The sequence below is a fragment of the Meleagris gallopavo genome, chromosome 3 (assembly GCF_905368555.1).
Source record: "Meleagris gallopavo chromosome 3, MGAL_WU_HG_1.1, whole genome shotgun sequence".
In the NCBI taxonomy this organism is placed as follows: domain Eukaryota; kingdom Metazoa; phylum Chordata; class Aves; order Galliformes; family Phasianidae; genus Meleagris; species Meleagris gallopavo.
Window position 1 is genome coordinate 30,036,859 of NC_139406.1, and position 8,605 is coordinate 30,045,463.

At 40.8% G+C, this 8,605-nt stretch overlaps 1 long non-coding RNA gene across 3 annotated transcripts; it reads left to right on the forward strand.

Annotated features, from left to right (window-relative positions):
- The first annotated feature begins 964 nt into the window (after positions 1-964).
- LOC146544651 (uncharacterized) lies at positions 965-8,340 on the forward strand. Of its 3 annotated transcripts, XR_014882367.1 has the most exons (6): positions 965-2,960; positions 3,472-3,664; positions 4,931-6,678; positions 7,303-7,404; positions 7,823-7,928; positions 8,030-8,340. It is a non-coding gene; the product is annotated as an uncharacterized LOC146544651 (long non-coding RNA). The 3 variants fall into 3 exon arrangements; XR_014882366.1 differs by having other exon boundaries at positions 7,823-8,340; XR_014882365.1 differs by having other exon boundaries at positions 4,931-8,340.
- Positions 8,341-8,605: the final 265 nt, after the last annotated feature.

The following is an 8,605-nucleotide window of genomic DNA, read 5'->3' on the forward strand; positions in this document are numbered from 1 at the left end:
CTTATGCCTTAAACGCAGCCTGAGGCCTGTAAGTGACTATGTGTAAGGCTTACTACATTTCAAGAAAACTGTTTACCATCTTTCTTCTGTTTGTCTTCAGATAGCACGTATAGGACATAGATTTTGCTGGTTTTCCTATGCCAGCACTAGAATTAGACATGACAATCTGGGCACTACCCTGACTTCTGAGAGATGGTGGGGTCCTTTGCTAGAGGGAATTTACTATGTGTTGGCACCAGGGAAGACCAGAGGTGCCTTTAGTCAGCACAAAGAGCCTCTCAAGTGCAGCTGAGTGTTTGAGTCTTATACACAACCTGCCAGGGCTGCATCTAGGTATGGAAAGTACAGGCAGTAGGAAAGAGTCGGGAAGATCCCAGGAAGGGGTGGGAGAAGTGCTGTAGCCTCACAGATTGCAGCCTAAGAGTCATGGAAATAACCAGCAGTGGATTGCCACAGACTGCATTAACTCAGGACCACAGAGGAAGGATAAGCAGGAAACAGAGAACAAGAAAGTTGTTACAAAATGTCTGCTGTGCAAGAAAGTTCAAAGTCACAACAAAGACAGAAAGACTCAAAATGGGGTTGAATCTCAAAGGGTGTGTTTTTCAGGGTCGCAAGCCTGACCCTCTCTCTTCCATCAGACACTGGGCCAACACATGCCTCTTTGCTCCTTTCCTCTCCCAGTCAAGTGAAAAAAATAGTTTTCTGCTTTTATTGTGCAAAGAAACATAGTAGACAGAAATGAAAAACAAGCTTAGTTGCAAAATTCCCTTTCTTAGTCATAGGTATGAGAAAATGCTCCTCTGCAGGAAAAGTGAACACTCGTTCTCCTCCCTTTCACCTTCTCCTGGGATGCTGGGTTCAGTTAATGGAAATATCAGGGGAGTGTCTTCTTAGAATTCAAACATTTACGGCTCGTACAGGGATATCACAGATATCACAGATATCACAGATTTTCTCTCTGTATTGTTTTAACTTTTGCATACAACATGTATGCGTTTCTCTACCTCTGAGGAGGTAGGTAGGTTATCTAGCACCTCAAAGTTCTAATGATCAATGCACTGTGCTCCCAGTGTTCAACATATGTACATAAACCCAGGTAGCGACATCCACCAGGCCAAATTCTTCCTTTCTTCACACTAGTACAACTGTTCTCATCTTAATACTAACTGGGAGCCGTGTTCAATTTTCTCTGCCTTCATGTCACAGAATTGCAGAATCATTGAGGTTGGAAGGGACCTCTGGAGATCATCAAGTCCAACCCCTCTGCTAAAGCAAGTTCCTTTAAGAAGGTCTCACAGGAAGGCATCCAGGCAGGTTTTGAATATCTCCAGAGAAGGAAACTCCACAATCTCTCTGGGCAGCTTGTCCCAGTAAAGTTTTATGTCTTTTTTTAAGTGCATGTTTTATTACTAGGTCTCTTATTTCCATCTGCTCATATTGACTCACAGAAAAAGTCTCTCTTTAGGGCATTCTGTGTACAAACTAACAAGATGAATGCAAATTATAGCAGTCGTTCATTCCGTCACAGCTTTCTCAGTGCACTGGCTCATATGCCTCTCTACATTTCCACGAGCAAGACCTGCTTCTGCCCTTGTTTTCACACCACGTTAAATACCATTGAGCTCTACTTTGCAAGGAATGTGAGGGAATGAATGGACCGTGAGTAATCAGCAATAAAGTTTCAGGCTTTCACCAAAGGTAAAAGGCTCAGTAATACTTAGGAGGATTCACACAAGGTGTAGTTTGCTCTAATTCGCTCTTCATTTGTGACACCCATGCATAACATGCTGCCACACATTAAGAGAAGCAAATATTGACACTAGTGAGATGCCCTCAGCAATACACTTCCTTCTTCAGAATAACAATATTTGAGGTCCTTTATTTGTCAGAATGTTTAAGGTATAAGCAAATTGATTATTTTCAACTTTTTTTCTTTTAATTATTATTTTTTATTGTACATCTGAACAGCATAAAAAGCCAAGTAGTGAACAGGCAACTAATTAAATTCTTCCTTGGAAAAACAATGGCAACAGCATAACCTTTTTATGAGCCACATGCTTTTAAACTGGCTATTCTGTTTTCTGATTCTCTACTCCCTCTTCTTTCAACTACTTCTAAGACAGAATTCAAGAAACGCTGGAATTAATTATTTCCATGGCAATATTCATCAAAGCACTCCAGCTTCTATGGAAGCCAGGGATGAAACGTTACGAGGCAAATCCAAAGGAAAAGTGCACCCACTGGAGTCTCACAAGCAAGCTAAGTGTTCACAGGATAAAATGAATTCAACTGGAACATTTCTTTCAAAAAGTATTTTCTCTCAACTGATGTCTCTGAGTGGTGCTAGCATTACCTATTTTGGCAATGAACATATTTTAAAGAGCATTTTTCCACTAACAAATAGACTTTCTGAGAGGTAAGCATATGTTTAAGTGTTCCACAGAGCCACGGCCTGAAAGAGGAAAGAGTCTTCTGGAAAGCATGCCAAGATGAAATCCTGGCCCACAGAAGTCAATAAGAATTTTGCTTTTGATTTTAATGAAGCCAGGATTTCACTCAAGAGAACTGCAGAAGGGTCAACCTACTTAGAGGAAAAAAGTATCCAGATGTCTCACAGTATTACAGGCTCAAAATCAGAAAGTACTGCAACATCATGAAACATTTTTACACTCTTTACTGCAAGAAATAGAATGCTTTAGTTTTAACTAAAACCAATTTTTACCAATAAAACTCATACAAAAAAAAAAAAAAAATGAAGAAGAAATGCAGGTCTACTGCGATGTGAAATGTACAAATACCTTTTTTGTCTTACAGCTTAATCCTTCTGCAGAGAGTCAGATTCCTTTTTTCCTTTGCATTTTTTTTTTTCTTTCATGTTGACAACCACATTTATTTTCACTGTGAGGATTTATACCAGAGTAAAAAGAGAACAATGAACCTTTGGACTGATAAAGCAGGTGGGTTGTTGTTGGGTTTTTTTGTTTGTTTTTGTTTTGTTTTTCCTGATTTTCTCTTTTAAACAGGAAGGTAATAGAAGATTAATTGGCACTCATAGGTATGCATGTCTGCAAGGCTAGTCAGAGGTATGAATGGCCATTTTCATTCAGCTGTCTTAAGAAACTAATGGACAAATACCTTCAGTAAAACAAAGTTATATACTCATCTCAGAAGCCAGGGGAATTTTAATCACGATGCTATTATAATTTAACCGCATTCGGCCTCTTTTTCCTCCTCCCAAACCCTTCTAGACACTGCTTTTTTGTTGTATTCAAACTGTATCCCACTGGGATGCTGACATTCTGCCATATCTTTGCTTAGAAATATTCACAAGGGGAATATAATCCCTGCCAAAGCTCTCGCCAGTTGTAAAGTAAACAAAAAGTGTCCTCAAAATGTTCCATCATACACAAAACTAGACAGATCTACAGTCAAGGAAAACTTATGTATATAATGTGGTTTGTATTTCAGTTCATGGCTCCTGCCCAATATGAATGTGTATGGAACTGGTGAGCAGCAACCGCTCTGCTACTACAAAGCCTTCTGCTCGAGTAATCCAGCACTGCAGGCCTCAGGTCTTCGGCTTGCCATGTCTGGAGCTTCTGTCTGACAGTGCAATCTGTCACTGCCAGCCTACAAGGACAGGCTGACAACAAACCATGTAGTAAGTAATAATCCCCCAAATACTTCTATGTCCTTTTAATCTGTAATTGAAACCTTTGAGTCTGAAACTGGTCTCAGTTACATCAGCACAAATCGTGATTAATGCCACCAAACGCAATGTAATGCCTGGTAATTATTTTAAGGAGAATGAAATCAAATTCCTGCACAACAAATCCTAAAAGCCAGAGGATACTCAGTACAGTTACAGAATCATAGAATGGCTGAGCTGGAAGGGATCTTAAAGCCCACTCAGTTTCAATTCTCCTCACATGGGCAGGGCTGCCACCCACCAGCTCAGGCTGCCAGGGCCCCATCCAACCTGGCCTTGAACATCTCCAGGGATGGGCATCCACAGCTTTTCTGGGCAGCCTGTCCCTTCCAGTGCCTCACTGCCCTCTGAGTAGAGATTTTCTTCCTAACATCTACCTCAAATCTTCTCTCTTTTAGTTTAAAGCCATTCCTGTTTGTCCTAGTACTGTCTGCCCATGTAAAAAGTTGGTCTCCAGCAGTCACATATCTTCATTTTGCAAGCCAAAAAGCAAGTGTGCAACAGTGCTAGATCACCCTAAGTGTTTACTCTAATCACTAGGAAATTACAGAATATTATTATTATTATTTAGAGAGTATTGCTAGGAATCATTAACAATTACTGATTTGGAATCAGTTGAGTGTAATTACCGTGTAATCACCAGCAATAAGCAGCCTTTGCTAGGTGTTGGTCCTGCAATTACAGATTAATAAAAGGGTACCTATGCTGTGACACAAAGTAATACATCAGAGATCTGTTTTTGAATCTGTAATGCTAAGGGGCTGAGGAGATGTCTACTGCCACACCAAAGGACATGGCTGTATAATTCAATCATTACAGTGTCCATGAAAAACTCTTTGGAGGGATATTTATTTATTGTAATTGGAAAAGGAATTCAGCTCCTCAGTACCACATCTGCTCTGAAAATGAAACGGAAACAAACTTGAAACAGGCTTCCCATTTTAATTGGTCCATCTCAAGTGTGTTACCAACCTCCACCATCTTAGGGAGCAGTCAGAGTTTTTCTGTGTGGCCAATATGAAAAGCTGCCAGGTGAATTCCAGCACTGAGCTGCGGCAAGCAAAATGACGGCAGCAGTGCTGGGTTGGGCTGGTCCCAGCTCTGAGGGGAATGGAGCAAGTCTGAAAGAAAAAGCTTCTTTGAAGCATCATCAGCTCTGTCCTAGGAACAATGGGGATCTCAGAGTTGCTTTTCTTCTTGTTCCTCCCTCCTTCCCAGCAAAACAACTGGCTTGCCAACTGGCCTTCAGCATATGACACCTGTCCAATAAAAGGGAAACCTGGAGAAGAGCTACAAGGATTTATCCAGATATAAGGTACAGATCTCCCTCCCTGCAAAACACAAGGATCTCCAAATGACATGCAGTAGCAGGGGCTCTTGTTGTGTTCCTCAAGGCATCTCTGCATGAAGCAACCCAAGAGAGAGGGAGCCAAACCCTTGACCCTATTTCTAGTGTGGCTTGAATGCACAAACCCTGAGCCTTCCGGTCCTGACTGTTCCCTGCTAAATGACAGAATTTCAGTTACGGGGCAAAAACGATTAAAACTAACCACACACACAGTTGGCACAGCTCGCCTCCCTCTGCTTCCTTCTTTCTTGATTCCAAGAAGAAAACCATGCAAGGATCCCAACCCATCCTGTTGAAGACTTACTATATTTTAAATGCAATAGAAAGCACTTATCAAAATAGGAAAATAAATAAATAAACAAAGCCACAACATTTTTCAAGCCAAGCATTGAGGATTCCTGCCCTCTAAGGATTCAGCAAGATCTTCTCACACCAGAAGTCAGCATGTCTGTAGTTTAGAGGATAGATTACTCTGTCCAAGTCTCTGCTTCTCCCTCAATCTTCTGTCCTTCTAGTGGCATTCCCTCTCAAACTGAATTCACAAAAATAGAAGCGTCCAAAACAAAACAAAGCCCTAATTATTTCCCTAATTTTTAAACTAGGGTAGCAATTAGTTTACAGTCTGTTGCAATGAGCTCCTGTGTGGCTTGAGTAACAAATGAGGTCTCTTCAATTAGATGGCCATTGCCAGCAGTGGCTGAAGTGCCAGTTTTAAATGATATTTTGTTCCAAACACTTCCCTAGCATTACTTGATCCACAGAGCATGTCTTGTGCTTTCAGGATTGAGAGAAAACAAGTGTTTGCTGGATGTGATTGGTACACTAAGAAGCAAGGACTAGGTTTTATGGTGTTGTTTTTTTGTTTTGTTTTGTTTATTTTTATTTTATTTTATTTTACTTTCTATGTCCTTAGGTGGCTTATTCCTATTTCAATCCATAAAAGCCTTTAGAAACCTGGCCCCAGGTGACGTGAGTCTGGAGTACTCTGCCTGCTCTCTGCCTTCAAGCACACTAGTGGTCAGTTGGCATACCAACTGTTGACAAGGAGCCACAAAACAGCACAGCACCGAGTCACCATTAAAACAAGAGCAGTCTGTCAAACCTCCTCAAGCATCTGACAAAGAATGAATGCCTCAGTCATTATCGTCACCTCCGAAAGCACCTCCTTCTTCTGGATGTCCCATCCATACAGATTAGTGCTGCTGAAGTGCTCCACACAGTAATAAATGTCTAGTATTAAATATAATCCAAAGCGTAAGATTTGACTAGAGATCTACCGAGAACATGTAGCTGTAAAGTGTGGTGATTTGTGACAGACCTTGTGGACAAGATCTGCCTGGAAAGAGAAGGAAGGGCAGCACTCCAGATCTCACAACGCTGCCATCGTGATGTGAATTCCAGCAGCTGTGTCCTCAACTCAATATCTAGAGAGACATAGGAGTTCTGCATATCTAACCGCTTTTAGATTGGGAATGCAGCAAATAGATTTAGAAATTGGATAGATTTCTTTTATTTTCTTCCTACAAACCTTGGATTTGAAGAAAGAGGAAAGCACTAGGCTTCAGCCCAATTTGAATAATTCAGCAAGGACTTCAGTGTCAGTATTTTAGTCACGCCGGTATGTTTTCTGTTTCACATTTCCATAACTGCAACTTACCATATTCCACATGGGAAAATTAATGCCGTGCTTTTACAGGTCTTACAACAAAATTACATTTTCTGACCTGACTTTCCTAATTTAAATCAATGGCAAAATTTCCACTCAGTTTGACATGAGCAGAACCAAAACTAAAGCTACATTTTGCCTATCACTGAAAAATAATCAGGTGCAATTTTATAGAACTATCATCACCTCTTCATCTGCTGCACCTCATCAGTGTCTGCTTTCTGAAAATGACAAATACAACTATCCAAACTAGAGCTGAAGTTACTTGAATATGTATGATGTTGAGACCAGACTTTGGACCCAAAACTCAGTTAAGGAGATCTCAAATCTGACCTGCAATGTAAGCTCTGCTGTTAACAGGCCAGTTCTACCACTGACAATTTTCTAAAATATTCAAGTAGAGTCAGCAGCAAAATGATAGAAACAATAAAATCAGAACAATTCCACTAGTCTGCTGTAATACCACAGTAATTCCTGATAGGACTGCTCAACAGTACAAATATACCATTTCCCCCCCTTTTTTTTTTTTTCCTTAATACAACAATGTAGACTAATAGAGATGCACGTTAATTCCAGGTGCCAGTTTAATGATCCCTGAGCAAGAGAACTTATTCCACCTCAATCTCACAGCAATCCAGCATTTGCTTTAGTGAAGACATGGCAAAACAGCCATTGAAGGTAAAAGAAACCTATGAAAGAAATATGTATTTTGTAATAATTGATAAGATTTTTTTGACTTCTCAATACCGGTCAGTGGGCAGGAAGTAATTAAGACGTTTTTACTCCCTGCTGTGTGGTCTTCCAAAAAAAAGAAACAAAAAAACTGCAGGCAAAGATTTGTGCACAGAGATTGCATACCCATGACACTCCTAAAGTTGCTTGGGGGGACAGGCAGGACAAAGCAGTTCCCTGGGCAAAATCTTTGGGAAAAGAAAAGGTCCTTAGTTACTGTTGTAATACTGTTTTATTGTTAGATTTTGAAGAGGGGAATGATAAGAGAGGGGAAACCACCAACAAAACCTTTATCATTTGGCTTCATAAAACTGCCAAAATCATGCTTTTTAAAAGTGTTTTTTTTTTTTCCATTTAATGCCAGGGGAGTCATACTTGAATATCAAAGCACAGCACACAGGGCTTGAGAATCCCCACTCAGGACAAGTAGTTCCCTCCCAAAAGACTGGGATGGACTTAGAAGCACACAGGTAAGCCCAGGGGGCTGGCAGGCGATGGGCAAAATTTAAGCAAAACAAGTTTGATCTCCTTTGTTCCTCAAAATAAAATGTTCCCTTTATCTTTACAATAGTGAAAATGAAAAAATTCACCAAAATCGGTCACTAAGGCTTTAACTCTTCACAAAAGTTTGCTGACGCTGCACACTTAACCTCAGCCTGCAATCTGTAGTTTCCACAGAAACTCTGACCACAATGCATCATTTCCCGTGTCCTGACTTGCTGATTTCCTGGTTAACTGCACGAGCCAGTGGTGGGGGTCGAGAAGGGGAATTGTGGAAAAAATAGAGGAAAACAGCCATAACTGCTTAGAACAAAAGGAACAACTCTTTTGTCTTCTTTGGATCTGTCAACCTGTTGAAATAAAAGCTTTTCAGCAAGATCATTCCCTGCTGGCACGAGCTGGCTGCTTTCAGAGCTCTTTTGTTCAATTCCCAGCAATCACATCTCCACTGTCGGTGGAAGATCCCACCTTACTGACAGATCTCTGGCCTGGAAAGGTAATTATCTCCGTGAAACACATCTTTAGAAAAACACCGAAAAGCTGGGAGAGACTCTTTCAGAGATGGCAGAGAGCACCACTGATGCTTCCCTCACCAATCCCCCAGACTGGTACTGAGAAGGTGGGTATAGGCCTGGTATGCTGTATA